This window comes from Dama dama, chromosome 11 (assembly GCF_033118175.1).
Source record: "Dama dama isolate Ldn47 chromosome 11, ASM3311817v1, whole genome shotgun sequence".
In the NCBI taxonomy this organism is placed as follows: Eukaryota; Metazoa; Chordata; class Mammalia; order Artiodactyla; family Cervidae; genus Dama; species Dama dama.
The window spans coordinates 24,933,093-24,950,299 of record NC_083691.1 but is presented as its reverse complement, the minus strand read 5'-3'; the positions used below and the strand labels follow the sequence as shown (position 1 = coordinate 24,950,299).

Here is a 17,207-nt window from a genome sequence, read left to right as displayed (position 1 = left end):
TTAAAAAGTTAAAAGTGTAAGAATAAGAGAATACTGAAGCAAATCTTCCCTATGCATATGGTGGAGTGTAATGTCTTAAAATTACATCTGTGGGGCTTCCCTAGTGGCCTTGTGGTTAAGAATCTGACTGACAATGCAGAGGACACGGATTTGATCTCTGGTCCGGGAAAATCCCATATGCTACAGAGCAACTAAGCCCATGAGGGTCTAGAGCACAGGCTTTGCAACAAGAGAAGCCACTGCAATGAGAAGCCTGTGCACCGTACTAGAGAGTAGCCCCCACTTGCCGCAACTAGAGAAAGCCTGCAGGTAGCAACAAAGACCCAGCGCAGCCAAAAATAAATAAATAAATCTTTTTAAAAAATTACATTTGTGAGCAGTTTTAATTGCAAAGGTGGTGTTAAGGGGGAAAAAAGCAGAATACAAATTTTAAAGAAACAAGTCTCAATTAGAAAAAACATATTTATAAAGGAGGAAACTATAACCTATAAATGATAGATTGTAAGTGATTTTTATTCTTTCCTCTGATTTTTCTTTTCTTTTCTGATTCTGTTTTTTATGGATTTTGCTTTCTAAATTTTCTACAATGAGCAAGTATTATTCTTTTTACTCAGAAAAAGTACTTTAAAAGAGCAAAGTCCTGGCTTTCAATGAAGCTCATTTAAGAGCTGTCATATGAGTAGCAGCTTGAAGTGTGGTTATTTGTTTGGTGAGTTATCTGGAATGCTGACAGTAACCCTCTTTAGTTCTAGTTTTTGGAGTTTTGTCAAATGAATGTTTAAAATTAGATTTAAAAAGTCTTTTGAAAGAAAAAAGCAGTCTCTGTCTCCACTTAATTAAAAAAGAAAAATTCTGCACTCATATCTAATCTAAGACAACCACAAAACTGGAATATTCTCACTGTTATAATGATGCAAACTCAACCACCGTGATAACAATCAGTGGTGTCCAAATTAGGTTCAAATTCAGAGATATAATGTGATTTTGGCTATTGACCATAGAAATCAGTAACTACACTTCAGATAAACTAGCTGGAATGCTGTATGAATGTTTAGCTTTCCTTCTATCAGCATTACATCACCTCCTAGTGAGTTTCAATTCACAGATGTATAATCTTATAGACTTATTACAAAAATCTGAATACTCTTCACCAGCAACCTCTGGTTCTCACATGACACAGAAAAAACTGCTTACTTTATATTTTCTAAATAAGCAGGCATAAGCACTATAAGAACATTATGTTACTGTCACTGGGCTACAAGCTTTTAAAATACAGTGTTTTGAATTCAAACATCGTGTTCTAGATAAAGTACCTGTTAACTTCACAAATGGGCTTTAGATGGGCTTTGCTGCTGCTGCTGCTAAGTCACTTCAGTCGTGTCCGACTCTGTGTGACCCCATAGATGGCAGCCCACCAGGCTGGGATTCAGATGTACCCAATTCAGGAGACGGCCTTTCAGCTGTATTCAGTTCTATGCTTCTTGATTATGAATTCATTTAATTTTCTCAATTTAAATGAAAAACTCTTTGAGAACAGCAAATACTACTTTATCATTAAAAAACTGAGTGTCAATTAAATGCTTGGTTTCTGCTAGTCATTTAAAATGTACATATAACCTCTGGTTTTCACAACAATTTTGTGAGACAACTATAATTTACATTTAACAACTGAGAAGACTGAGGTTCAGAGAGATTAAATTATTTATTTGCCTAAGGCTACACAGTCATTAAATGGTAGAGTCAGAATTCAAATTTGGTTTTATTGCCCAATATTATTTCATTTTTCCCATGTTGCTGATGTCTGATCTTTAGATTATTTTGATTATCTTATTCAGAATTTCTATTTTATACCCTAGGAAACTGGGATCTCGAGGAATGAAGTGACTTGCCCAAGTTCATAAGAACAAAAAATAAATTCAAACCTGAATCATTTTAATTGTCCCTATTTGTTTTTTTTTAATTATGCTACTTACGCAAAGTTATGTTAACCTCTAACATGATATCATATTTTAATTTGTCCTATTCCTTTTAATTGACATGATAATAGCTTGTAACATTTCACTTTTTTCAACTTGAGATCATTTTAAACTCACAAATTTCCTTCCTCTTCATGTGGGAAACCACACGAAACATGCCAGTGAGGTGGATTCAGAGCTGTTAGTCATCAGCCATTATGGGACAACTGTGGTCAAATTTATACCCAGAAGCAAAACGGAAGTGATCACAAGGGTCAGTAGCCAAAGCACTCCAAGAAGTTTTCTCAAGTTTCTTGGCCTACTATACTATTTTTTTCTTTTAAACTTCTTTAAGGAAAGGAAACTAAAATTCACTAAAATATTTGTACATGCCAGAGATTGTTCTAAGCACTTTCATAGACATTATGCTATTAAACCTTGCAACTAATCTCAGGAACATAATTTTTACTTTTCAAAAGTTAGATAACTTGTTCGGAGCAATTAGGCTCATCTTTGAAGCCATGTCTCTTTTATCCATACCATATTTTCCTCTAGTGAGAAACATGTCTTATATAAATGTTATATATAAAACAGGCTGCTGTCTACTGGAGAAGGAAATGGCAACCCACTCCAGTATTCTTGCCTAGGTAATCCCGTGGACAGAGGAGCCTGGTGGGCTGCTGTCCATAGGGTCGCACAGAGTTGAACACGACTGAAGTGACTGAGCATGCATTGGAGAAGGACATGGCAACCCACTCCAGTATTCTTGCCTGGAGAATCCCAGAGACAAAGGATCCTGGTGGGTTGCCGTCTATGGGGTCGCACAGTATCAGGCATGACTGATGCGACTTAGCAGCAGCAGTGGCAGCTGTCTACTAACCAACTGGGATGTGCAGACCTTATCTAGATCTGGATTCAGATAAATTATAATAATACTTATGAGCTTTGAACACTGACTAGATTTTTGACGACATTAAATAATTTTGGGGGTATATAACAGTACTGTGGACATGTTTCAAAGATTCCTTACAGATATATATTTGAATATTTATAGATGCAATGACATAGTGTCATAATTTGTTCAACTAAACCATTGGAGGGGGAAGTATGGGTATAGAAGTGAAGCAAAGTGACTCTTAGTGGTTAAAATTGAGTGATGGGTACATAAGAGTCATTGTATCATTCTCTTCAAATGTGTATGCTTTCCATAATAAAAAGTTTAAAAAAACAAAGCAAAGAAAAAGCCTATGTAGATAGACAGGCTTTCCTGGGGGCTCAGCAGTAAAGAATCCGCCTACCAAAGGAGACATGGGTTTGATCACTGGGTCAGGAAGATCCCCTGGAGCAGGAAATGGCAACCCACCTCAGTATTCTTGCCTGGGAAATTCCATGGACAGTAACCTGGCAGGCTACAGTCCATGAGGTCGCAAAGACTTGGACACAACTTAGCAACTAAACATCTGCAAAAAGATAGATAGAGCCCTTGGTTTAAGTAACGCCTTTATTACTTAGTAGCTGTGTGACCTGGAAAAAATTACTTTCTGAGACACAGTTTCTTGGTCATAAAATGAAGCTTACCTTGCAGACCTGTAATGTGGATTCAATGAAGTAACGCGTAAATAGCCAACATAGTGTCCTATACACTTTAAATTCTTTACACCACTACTATTTAATGTTATTACCAAGTATAAATGATCTTTGCTTTCATTTCCTTGCTCTCCTGAAATTAGCTTAGAGAGATAACTTCCAATATTCAGATGAATCTGATCTTGGTTATGAGCCAAAGATGAATGATACAAGCGCTCTGTGTACTTGTATATCTACTGAGTGCCTCTTTGGAAGAACATCATTCTTTTCCAATTTCTCCTGTACCATTGGTGATCTGGATCCAGACAATTTTCTTCTGTCACTCCAGTTCACACCAGTTTCTTCTTTCTAACACCTATACCAGCAATTCTGGCCTATACCTCTTGCTTTATGAATGAACGATATGCCATTTTGTATTGTTTCTTTTATAACCAGCTTATCGAATGGGTTGGTTACATAGCTTTATTTTCTCATCTCTTCCTCAAATATGCTCTAACTGTGCCTTCCTTTCCCATTCCAGGATGATATATTGGGTTGATCTGTATCTTTCCAAGTAACTTTCAGGTATCAGAAAAGTAGGTATTAAAGTAGGTATTAAAAAGCTCTGTCTAATTTAAATGTAAATTTCCACTATATATCCAACCTAGTCTCTCCTTTCTCAGCTCAATTTTGAACTGAGCAGAAGAGAGGAGATTTTAATCTATTCTTTATTCTGCTTACTTCCCTCTTTCACTGTTTGCTCTGCTGCTCCAGGGAGGGGCCAAGAAAAGGAGGTTATATAGGAAATGGGCAGTCTCACTTATTCTTATAGGTACTGTGTAGCCTAGCCATCAACACCCTTTGTGAGTCAGAGGCCCAAATGCTGCTTCTCATAACCCCAGGTGTTTTCGGACTCTTTAAGAGTGCCTGACTGGTGAGTGCCACACTTTACGACTTATTAATGGGGCAAAGTACACTTGACATGCTACCACTCCTATTCAACTGCCCTCCAGTGGCACACCTCTCTAGAGGGGGCCTGAAAATTTATCAGACAGATTTCCTTTCAAGGAACTTCCAGTTCCCTATGAGAACTGGCACATATACAAGTGACTATGAGTTCAGATGTGGTAAAAAGCCTGAGAGAGAACTCTTGGCTAAGACGACCAGGGCAGGATTCTGAGGAAAGAATAAGATTTTGATAATCAGGGTTGTGGAGACTCATGAGAAATGATTTCCATTGTCCTTGAGGGGAAGTCGTTGCTCCTGCTGACCTGCACTGAGAGGCACAGACCTTGTTCAAAATGGATTCTCTTTGGACACAGACATATACGGGTCTCTTTTGTTTCTTCAGTCATTTCCCCCCGTCCTTGCATTGTTCATGTCTGCATACACATGCTGCATTCAAGGATGCAAGGCCCAGTGACTCTCACAGACCTGTTTATTCCATTAGGATAAACGTTTTATTGCCAAAGCCTGTCTGCTGGAACAAACACTTGGGCGTGGCCATGGTTGCCTCTCTTTCCACAAGAGTGTCTCTGAAAATTGGAACATGCTTACTCCACTGAAAAACACTGTGGGCTCAACTACATGAGAAATCCTGAGGAAAAAAACCAGAAGTTGATGTGTCTAAAATTTTAAATAATTTGATTTTCCCCTCCAGATTTATTTTATTTTAAAATCACCTTTTCAATTTTACTGTGTGAAAACCTAGTTATAGTTACCATATGTTTGCCATTTTATACTAGGAACTGAAGTAGGGGAGGATAGGGAGCAGGGGACTTCTATAATTATAGATTATATCTATAATCTCATTGCAATAATTTGCACCAGATCAGTACTCTGATTCTTAATTTATCTTTTTAAAATAAAAGATAAACTAAAATTCTAAAGTTGAATAATAATCGTAAGTCTCTTACCATTACTTGGCACAATCCAGTTTACAAAGTATGTTCAAAGTCATTTCAATCTCACAGTAAACTCCTAACTAGAGAAGGGAAGACAGAAAATCTCATATTTATTTTTAAATGGCAAAACTAAAACTCAGAAAAGTAAAGCAACTCTTGCAAGACTTAACACTTACAATACCTAAAACACAACTTTAATACCTAAAAGACACAATTCATGGCTCCTTGTCCTAAAGTACCTTTCACTATATACTTCAGCTTTTGTCCTTTTCCAACTGGGTTCTTCAGAACCACAGTGAGATGGTTAACAAGCGCATTTTAACATAACCGCACTGTGCAAAAAGGTTTGGAAACAAAAGGTTAAGCAAACGAAACATATGCTGGGTCTTCTCAACAGGACCACTCAGACTTACTATTAACATGAAAATGTGCACTGAAAAGAATTTAAGACTGGGATGTTGGAAACATTATTTACATCAAAAAGGGTTTCCACAAGACTCTTCGAGGGGAAATAACTATTAGTATTTTGGAAATATTTCTTTAAAGAAACAAAGTCTAAAATGTCCTTAATGTGTGAGTGCTTGGTTGTGTCTGACTGTTAGGATCCCATGGACTATAGCCCTCCAGACTCCTCTGCTCTTGGGATTTCCCAGGAGTGGGTTGCCATTTCCCACTCCAGGGGTTCTTCCTGACCCAGGGATTGAACCGAATCTCCTATCTGCATTGGCAGACAGCAGATAGCAGAACCGCTTCTGCATAGGCAGGCAGTTTCTTTACCACTGCACCACCTGGGAAGCCTTAAAACCTCCTTCACTTTCAAATCTGCTACTTCACCTAGAATGAGAAGACTTTCAACAAGGCCTTCCTTTTAATGCCATCTCAAAAAGTGTTGATTTATTATCCAGCTATTTGCTTTTAAATATTTTCCTTAAAATGTAAAACAACCTATGACAACATTCTGAGCTTATTGTGTGTCTATCATGCATGTAAGTATGTATGTATTTATGTATCTGTATGTAGGCGCACCTCTCCCTCACCCCTACTTGGAGAGCCGTCCTCCGCTCCTAGCTAATGTACATCAGTATACACTTCTACAAACGCCCAACAAACGAAGGCTCTGAGAGGCCAACCCTGCCATGAACATGCTTTGCAACATGTATTATGCACTCCACTGAGGGCTCCCTTTCTACCATTTATTTGATGTTATTTGATGGACATTAGTTGGACCAAAAATATAGAAGTGATAGTGCTGGACCTGAAACAAAGAAGTGAAGTAAGGATGTCATTAGAATGTTTAAAACACACTCAAGGTAGCTTGGAGGAAAAGGTAGGGGAGAGAGAGTATGAAGATTGAAAGATAATTAAAGGTTGGCAGATATCCTCTGACAAGATTTATGAAGAGCATTATAAATCAATGGAAACCGTGACAGACTTTATTTTCTTGGGCTCCAAAATCACTGCAGATGGTCACTGCAGCCATGAGATTAAAAGATGCTTGCTCCTTGGAAGAAAACCTATGACAAACCTAGACAGCATATTAAAAAGCAGAGACATTACTTTGCTGACAAACATTAATCTGCCGACAAAGGTCCATCTAGTCAAAGCTATGGTTTTTCCAGTAGTCATGTATGGATGTGAGAGATGGACCATAAAGAAAGCTAAGTGCTGAAGAATTGATGCTTTAGAACTGTTGTGTTGGAAAAGACTCTTGAGAGTCCCTTGGACTGCAAGGACATCAAACCAGTCCATCCTAAAGGAAATCAGTCCTGAATATTCATTGGAAGGACTGATGCTGAAGCTCCAATACTTTGGCCACCTGATGCGAAGCACTGACTCCTTGGAAAAGACCCTGATGCAGGCAAAGATTGAGGGCAGGAGGAGAAGGAGATGACAGAGAATGAGATGGTTGGATGGCATCACTGACTCGATGGACATGAATTTGAGCAAGCTCTGGGAGTTGGTGATGGACAGGGAAGCCTGGCATGCTGCAGTCCATAGGAATGCAAAGAGTTGGACACGACTGATCGACTGAACTAAACTTATAAATCATTGAATGGGGATGGATTATTCATCAACTGAACATAGTCAGTAGAAGCTTTGGGAACTTTAGTAGGAGGCATGTCTTAAATGAATGGAAGGCTTTTTCAAACAGATGTAGGAACACCGGTCTATGCTGAGACATTGGTTCAGTTAGGATGGCTTCTCTAGGACCACACTCACCATGCTACCTGGGATACGCATGTCCTAGCTATTATATTATTTAACCACCAGCAAATTAAGACAAATATACCTGAAAAGAACAGAACATTTTAGTGCTCTGCTAGAATAAATGGTGAAAAGGAGATGGGAAGGTGGAGGCTTGGAGGGAGAGGAAGAATTATTTACTATGTGCTAACCTCTTTTAAGTGGTGTGCATGGGTGCATGCATCAGTCGTGTCCCTCTCTTTGTGACCCTATGGTCTGTAGTCTCCCGGGCTCCTCTGTCCATGGGATTCTCCAGGCAAGAATACTGGACTGGGTTGCCATGCCCTCCTCCAAGGGATCTTCCCAACCAAGGGACTGAACCCACATCTCTTATGTCTCCTTCAGTGTCAGGTGTGTTCTTTAAGTGGTATACATATACACGTGATACACACACACACACACACACACATTAGTACCAAGGTAGATATATGACCCCATTTCAAAAATGAGAAAAAAGCCCCCAAATTAATTAGAATAAAAAATCCTACCTAATTCTGTGAATCATACAATACTCCTCTTATAGAAAAGAGTCTCAGAATTTAGGTGCAACTTTGTTACAGACTTCAAAAGGAGAAAAAGATGCTCCTCTTTAACTCCAGGTAAGAAATATACTTGAATTTTCCTAGTAAATGGGGCAGGAAATAGAGAATTGAGGAAAAAGCTGAGGAGAAGTGAAAAAGCTTTTAGAAGAGCTGAAGATAGTTAAGGCCATTTTGGATTTATGTTATGTATGTGTGGGCTTCCCTGGCAGGCTACAGTCCATGGGGTCACAAAGAGTCGGACATGACTGAGTGAATTTCACACGCGCACACACACACACACACACACACACGTGTGCGCATATGTGTGGCCTCCCTGGAGGCTCAGTAGTAAAGAATCCGCCTGCCAATGTGGCAGACACAGATTTGATCTCTGAGTCGGGAAGATTCCCTGGAGGAGGGCACGGCAACCACCTCTAGTATTCTTGCCTGGAGAATCCCCACAGACAGAGGAGCCTGGCAGGCTACAGACTCCATAGGGTCGCAAAGAGTCAGACATGACTGAGGTGACTTAGCACTTAGGACAGAGAGTATCAGATAGAAAGCTCTTTTTTGGAAGGTATTAAAGGATAGAAGTATCATTGTATAATATTTAAAACAAAGGCAAGGCTCTTGAAATGTTTTCACTGAGTTTCAATGACCCTCTGGAGGCTTGGGTGGGAGGCAAGGGCCACATTATTTAGCTACATTGTAAAATAATTAATAGATGACCTTAAAATGTATTCAATAAGGAAACAAGTTTAAAAATGTCTCCTTGGTTCCATATTCTGTTGTGTCCAATTATACGCTGGTCTTTTATGGTAGGGAGATAACGGCAAAGAAACAGTATAATGAAAGGAGATGCATTTAAGGAAAGAATGAAAGAAATAAGAATGAGAATAAGGTCTCAGTGTAGGCATTTCTTCTACAAATTATTTCCTTTATGCATCTATACCATGTTTTTGTTTCACTTGACTTACTGAACTGCGCTTACCTTCCTCATTAGGCATAAATTCTTTGAAGGCTGAGATTGCAACTTATTTAATATTGATTCCAGTGACTACACAGTGCTTGGCACACTTACTTAACGGATGTTTTTTTTACAAGTAGGTTAAGCACTGTTAACTGTTCATTGATCATAGCTCAATTTCTTATTCAGAGGTTCTATTATGAGTGGGATTAATATAACTCAGAGACTAAAGTGGTTTATGAACCATTAATTTCTAATAAAAGAAATGACAGTAATGATAATGATTATCATTAATTGCACATTTTTAATAATGAGGCATTATATTATATTCTTTAATACATAGTCTTCTATTTCTGTTCAAGAATCCAATTTTAAATGGAAACTGAGCTTGACAGGTTAAACAATATATTCAAGGTCATAGAACTAATAAACTGTGGAATTAGGGATTTTTATCTAAGTGTATTTAGCTTGAAAACTCGTTTTACACTTTTCATAATTTCTTTTGAGCCAATTGAAACTGCGAGAACTGAGGAACTTTTCCATTTACTAGTTAAAAATGGCAGAAGATTGCATGGATGGTTTTCACCTCACCTTGAGGAATAAATAGCTTTATAAACTCTTAAAAGAGAAACTAACAATTTTGTTTAGACTTTAAACTTATTTCACAATTTTTTTTTTAATTTTTCATAAAATTTTCCATATGAACAAGAAAGCAAACCATGCACCTTATGTATAAATTTCAGAAACACTTGAACTTCTGGAATAAACAAAATTGATAGTCTTTCATTTGCTCATAACATCAAAAGCCAAAAAACTCCAGAACAGAAGTTGCTAATTGAAAATCAAACCTGTACAGCACTATTCCACACATTAAAAATAAGATATTATATTAATAAGCATGTCAACTTTATTGATAATCCTTAATGGGCCTCCAATGGGAAATTTCACTCATAATTTAAGACTGGGTTTCAATAAGTTAAAAATAAATACACTAATCACAAATTAATAAAGCCAAGGCAAAATGTAAAACACCAGACTCCAATAGCATCAAAATCTACTATTCTGAGAAGCTTTCAACTGCAATAAATATTCTAAACTATGAAACAGCAGAAATATTAGGATCTAGTTGTTCACACTGGAAAAAATTTACCAAGGCTGCAAAGCACATTGAACACGTTAATAATTTGCAAAAAATCTATTTACATTCAGCTCTTCAAAAGTTCACAGTCTTTCAGAGCCTGAGAGATAATAAATAAGATCCAAAGAAAGGAGAAAAAAAATACATTTAAAGGGACATATTTCCTAGAAAAGTCCTTATATGAACAACAATAAACAAAAGTCATATTCATTCTATAGATATATAAAAATTGCAAGTAAATTTAGCTAATTTGTTAACATGTTGCCTTTTATGAGCAATGCTTCATAAAAATGAAATCTTTTTGAGAGTTTTATTTTCTGTACAAAGTTCTGCAATTATTGAATTAGATATAGTGAGCTTGAAGGTTGCTGGTGAATGAGAATATTCCAAATCTTAAATGTAATTTAGAACAAAAGGAAATATGTTGTTCACCTGAAAATACTCCAACAAATGGTTAGAAATGCAGGGTCTTTCTGTCTTTTTTAAAAAAACAATTGACGGCTACACAGCAGGTCATCTGTGTTAGAAATGCAGTTAAGGAAGGCAATGGAGAAATCCGTGAAACAAAAGAATCACAAACAAATTACCCAACTTGCATGCTTTAAGTTAGCTGATAAAGGTATAGAGCATCTTTAATGTATTCATAGACACCTTGTTATTAAAGTGTCAAACCTCTTTGAGGATTCTTCAGTAATTTTCTATTGCATTTCTAGTTCATTCATTAAGCAGTTTCTAAAGCACCCCCAAGATTCCATTTGTGGATTTGTCAATGAATGAAGCTGGAAGCAACTCAAATTATTTTGATTCACTTAAGAGAGCATAAGCTATCTTTAGAAACAAACTGTAAATGAGAAATCCAGTGTTATGGTCCCTTCACAGTGTGAACACATTAAAATAATTCCCTAGTTCAAGAGAATCATGATTTAAATACATGGTATACATATCTACCACAGTGTAGGTTTATACTCCCTTTTTGACATATTGACATCAATTCTTGTAAATACATAAAATAATTTGCATTTTTACCTATGACGAGATAAAAGGGAGTATATTCTTTAAGTACATTAAAAAGCATGCTTAAAATAAAAAGCATGCTTAAAGGTATTAGCATAGTGCTTTTATGTCCTTATTGAAAATAAATTATGAAATAACTTTTAGTTTAGATTTTCCTTTTAGTAACATAAAGATACTTAAAGCAATTCTAATTTTGCACATGCTTTTCACGGTGGTGGTGGTTTAGTCACTAAGTCATGTCCAACTCTTGCAATCCCATGGACTGTAGCTTGTCAGGCTCCTGTGTTCATGGGATTCTCCAGGCAAGAATACTGGAGTGAGTTGCCATTTCCTTCTCCAGGGGATCTTCCCAACCCAGGAATCAAACCCGGGTCTCCTGCCTTGCAAGCAGATGATTTACCAACTGAGCTATGAGGGAAGTCATGCTTTTAGTATACATGATTTAATTTCTTGATATAATTAATAAAATACATGTAACTGATTCTTATTAGAATATTTAATTGAGAAATATTACAGAGTATCTACTATAAAGGACATTGTATAGAGTATTTTGTGGAAATATGAAAAAGATCATTAAAATCTCTGCCCTTGTGAAATGTGTTTTCACATTGCAGATATGTCTTTAAGATAAAATGTTCCTTGTTCAGTTACTTCAGTTGTGTCCAACTCCTTGTGACCCTATGAATCGTAGCCTGCCAGGCTCCTCTGTCCATGGGATTCTCCAGGCAAGAATACTGGGGTGGTTTGCCATGCCCTCCTCCAGGAAAATGTTCCTTACTATACTATATTTTTTATGTATTGAAGGGATGGATTAGATAATTTATATGGATCCCATCCAGTTCACATACTCTATAAATTATGTGAATTAACCATCAGCATAGTAGAAATATCAACCGTTTTGTTCATTTATCTCTATGCCATTTGATATTTTAGAAAATGAATATATTTACATCTAATAATGCAACTGAGATGGACATTGTCGATTTCAACCTTAGATCAATGGCATGTGATCACCTCTATGAGAAGAGCCTTTCTATCTTTCTAAATAATTGCTAATCTTAGAAATATAAAAATCATTCAACACAAAGAAAAAGACCTTTGGAATGACATTAAACATATTTTGCTCTTGCACACTAGGAAACCACACATTTGATATTGATATACTGTCATTCTATGAAATTCCACCGAGAACTCCTCAGCAAGGTTTGGAATCCATATATACATGCAACCCAAATAGAAAACCTACCACTCCAGTATTCTTGCCTACAGAATCCCATGGACAGAGGAGCCTGGTGGGCCACAGTCCAGGGGGTCATAAAGAGTTGGACAAGACTTAGCAACTAAACAGAGTCATCAGGTAATTTAATTGTTTAATTTAATTTAATTGCTAGTAACCCGATCTTACAATGTTTTCCATATTACTCATTTTTCTTTGTCCCACTTGAGACAGAATCTCATCAAATCCAGACATCTGTCCTCAGGAGAGAATGACATAGGCCAAGGGGGTGGGCAGGGCTTAAAGAGAGAGCGGTTATTACACGGAACTCTCTATTTCGCTCTTGTTGTTTCGAAGTTAAGAGGCAAGATGATTGGCATTGGGATTCCTTCTCAGGATTACGTTAGCTGCCACATTAGTTAATATCAGAGCACTTTAATCTGAAGGATGATACTGTAACTTGATTGAACTAATTTGCTTTTAATTATCAATAGCTGTTTTATTTAAAACCCTCCTACATACAGTACTAGGGACCACTGTAAACCTCTCATATAACTTGTATTTTTGTAGTGCTATGAGATTTATTTACATCCCAATAAAGAGAACTGGACGTTCACTTGAAAAAAAAAAAAAGAAAAACTTATAGCTTGCTCAGGACATTTCTAATCATGCTGTCTTATTACAGAATGAGATTCACACCACAGCAAAGCAAAGCAGCACCTTTAGTAGCTACAAGTCTCTGACATCTGTACAAGGTATTTGGTGTATAGAATAGCTTGGACATGCCTGTTTTCAGAACAGAATAGCAAGACCAGGTGACATCTGACCCAAGAGTATGTGTTAGGGACAGACTCTCTCCAAGACAGAGATCATCCCAACTCAGTAAAAGTTTACCTTGAGGGAAATGGTTTAGTTAAATTGTTAATTGGGAAATGTGTTGAGAAACTCACTACCTTGCTTTCTGAGCTTCAACACTTGCCAAGTGTATTTAGCTTATCTCTCAAATGAGGAAGAGTCTCAGACTTTGTTTTTCTCAAGCCTCCCCCAACTTCTCAGCTTTTTCAGGTAAGAATTCCTGGCATTTCCCCAAAGGGGACATTTGTGATAGTTTCTGAGTGCCTGGGGAGAAGGGACAGGGATGATTGGATTATCTTTAAAAGGCCTAGAGCTTCATGGCACAGATACTCAAGAAATTTGTACGGAAGGGAGAATGTGAGGGAGAAATAGAGAAAGCAAATGATCGGAAAAGAGATTAAAAAAGAAGGAAAGAGAAGGGCCAACTAGGCAGGTATTATTATTGCCTGCTTTGCAGTCCCTGTCCAGCAAGACTGTGCTTTGAAAGCTCTAAAGGCTTCAAAAAGCTGCTCTGCTCTCTGCTATAGCGCCGACCCCAGGAAGGCACAAACAGTCAGGTGTCTTCCTTCAGTCTTCCCGCCCAGCCTTCAGTCCCTCTCTCCGCAGGTGGCTTCGTCTGGTGGATTTCCGTGAAGGCTGGAAACAGCTCGGCATCTTGGATTTGGGCTCTGCCTTCTAGGAGCCAGAGGCGAGCTGGCAGCGCCTGCTGTGTGTTAACGTTGCAACTTCCTCACTCTGCTAGGTCCCAGGGCCCGCGGCTGCAGCAGAGCTGAGGGAGGTGAGACAGGTAGAGCAGAAGGGAGATGCCTGCAGTGTCTCAGAAGGCTGGCTTCCCTGAAAGGTCCTGGGGAACAGAGCAGAGAGGGGTTGGCGATGGGCCTGGACAGTTTTCAAATGGGAGCTGAAGATTCCAATTGGTTTGTCAGTCCTCTCCAAAAACTCGAAGGATTCCAAACAAACTGATTGAGATGCCAGGAAGGCCAGACTAAACATCTAATGAAGTGGGTATATTAGAAGGGAGGGGCAACAGAAAAACGAGACAAAGACCTTACCAAAATAGCGAGGCAAAGAGAGGTGCAGTGGTGTAAAAAGGAACCTTCGGGACTCTCTTAAAAGATGTGTTGGGAGCAGGCAATTATTTATTTTAAGACCTCAGCGATGTCACTGAGGATGCTATAAGTGCAGAGAGAAGGGAACATTTCCCCTCAACATTACTCTTTAATTCTTTATTCCATAGACTCGAAGGTAATTGACTTTTCCCTAGCTTCATGGTTCTGGGCCTCAATTTTCTCATCTATAAAACAAGGGGTTTGGACTAGATGCTTTCAAAGGTCTCTGCCCAATGGGATTCTCTATAACTCAGTCTTATGAACCAGGGTATGGGAGAAAACATCTATGAGCTTTCACACCAGGTTTTCCCCTTCTTTCTCCTCCACCCATTTATCAATGCAGTGTTGCAGCTGCACCATTCAGAGAGCTGTTCCAACTTTCACTGATGACAAGGCGTAGGGCTCAGTTAGGACAAATGACTGGTCCTTCTGCCCTGGAGTAAAGAAAGGAGGGACCGAGAAGGCAGTATGATTTACACTTTAGGCTTCCAAGGAGAGGATATTCTCGAATTTTCTACTTCAAATTTCCTTAAATAAATTATAGATTCCTTCGAAAGGTTCCAAATAGTTGAACTGACTAAAGGGTCAAGAGTCTAAAATGGCTTGTCCTATTTGGAGTAAAATGTATTTCATTTCATCCTAGAAACTGGATCTGCGTTTTCTGTGGAAATTCAACACACACTGGCCATGCTCTTCCCCTGTCTGCCTGCCTCATGCTATTCTGCCAGCCTGCTTCAGTGCAGCATTTTCTGGGGTTAAACACTGAAGCTTAATGAGCGTGTACTCAAGAGTGGGGTGTTCAGTGATGCAGGACACCTCTACACCACCACCACCCCCCTCCCCTGCCCCTGGCCGCCTCCACCAAAGACAACAATAGCCAGTTTAAACGGTAGTGAGAAAAAAAATGTGTCTTCCCAAGAGTTTCATTTTTAATTTTTTCAATGTGAAATTCCTTTAAATTGAAAAAATCAATATGTAGAAATACAGCTCCCTGGGTCCTCTTGTCTCCAACTGAGATGTGACACATAGATAGTATACACTTTCTCTTCTACACCCACTAGCATTTCCACTTCATTTTAATCTCCAAGATATGGACAGGAGGGCAACTCTAGAAAAATGTATTCTCACTCTGGCATCTCCTTGCAGTGCTGAGCACCCACAGAGAGCGTCACCATTTCCTGCACCCTCCCCCAGTTCCCCAGACCCCCTGATTTGCACAGGGGGTTTGACCTTGCAAAGACCCTTCTTCAGTATCTGGGCAAGAAACAATCCATTTTAACTCAAAACACAGAACGACCTTTTCTCCTTTAAAGAAACACTACAAAAGGTAAAACATCTGGTTTTATATTTTTTCAACCCTGCATTCTGGAATGCAAATACAGCATGCAAAGGCAGGTAACTAGTTTGGATCTGACAGTCCCCATTCAAAGGCTCTGAGTCTCATACTCTGTTCAAAATAGACCGGGCTGACCAGGCGGTTGAACATCTTTCCTTTTTCTGCCCATTCACCATCGTGACGAAAAATCAAAACAGAAAAATTATCTTCTCATTTCTAAACACTAACGGAGAAATGAGCTGATTTTGCGCCTAGCCCCGTGGTTCTAAACATCCCACTTTGGAAACCAATCCTGGTCTCCACACCATCTCGTCCACTCAGTTTTACTTAACAAACACGTTCGCTCCTCTTCCACGGTGAGAAAAATGGTGCACCAGCCCTACGAATGACAGGTTGGTACTTGACTGCAACCGCTCAATAGTTTTATCAGCAACCGGAAAACTTCACAATCGGTCCATTAGCTACTTAAATCTGTGTAAGGAAATCTGCCTATGTATAGACAAACTTAAAAAGCACCTCGGTTTCACCTGTCTTAAATCTAGCCTAAGACAATTCCCCAAACACGCCGCATGTAAACACTCCCCCTTCCCCCACCCCCATTATTCCAAAAGGTCCCCCGTGGACTAACAGTATACGTTTAGATCACCAGCATTAACCAAAGCTATTGTCACACCATGCATTTAGACGTATCTATGCAAAACCAAGTAGGCGACAATAACCAAAGCATCTCCCAGACAATCGACTGCACTACACATGCACAAATGCAACGAAGATTGTATTTTCCACTTACAGTTATAGCGCTGCTCACGGTCACTTAGCGAAAATGATAAAACTCAACAGTTCTCTATAAATAAATGTATGTATATATATATATTTAATTCGGATAAAACGGTTAAGCCTTCTCTGGGTATGGTTCTCTCGCGCTCTTTTTCCTTTTTTTTTTTTCCAGTGGAGCTCTGGGCTGCTTAAATCCCTCCTGGATCGCGCCTTGCAAGCCCAGTCGCCGCCGCAACACGCTCCGGTAGGTCTCTGCTGCAGATTGGAAATCCCATAGAAAACCTAGGGTCCCTGGAGCCGGATGCGCAGGCGCGCGAGCCGCCGCCTCTCCAGGCACCCCCTCCCCTTTCCCCTCCTCCCTCCTCCTCTGGCTCCGCAGCCCAGCTCAGAGGGAGCTGGGGCCGGTGACCAAAAGCAGCCAGGCATTGGCGCATGCTCAGTTGGAGAGGCTCGGAGTTGCCGCGAGTGGATTCCACGTCTCCAGATTTTAGCAGAAACTCGGAAGGAAAGTAGATAGGAAAAGGGAGCCTAGCCAGTGGCACAGCCCTTCACCTGAACTGGCTGAGCGAGTTGGCCTCACCACGCCCCCGCGGTTAACCAGCCAA

The 17,207-nt window shown here is 39.2% G+C and overlaps 1 protein-coding gene across 1 annotated transcript in view; it reads right to left on the bottom strand.

The window, feature by feature from the left end:
- VSNL1 (visinin like 1) overlaps positions 1 to 16,958 on the bottom strand; it is a 111,491-nt gene extending 94,533 nt beyond the window's left edge. The window contains exon 1 of the mRNA XM_061156207.1: positions 16,616 to 16,958. The gene's annotated coding sequence lies outside the window, so the exon portion shown is untranslated. The remainder of the gene's footprint in view (positions 1 to 16,615) is intronic.
- Positions 16,959 to 17,207: the final 249 nt, after the last annotated feature.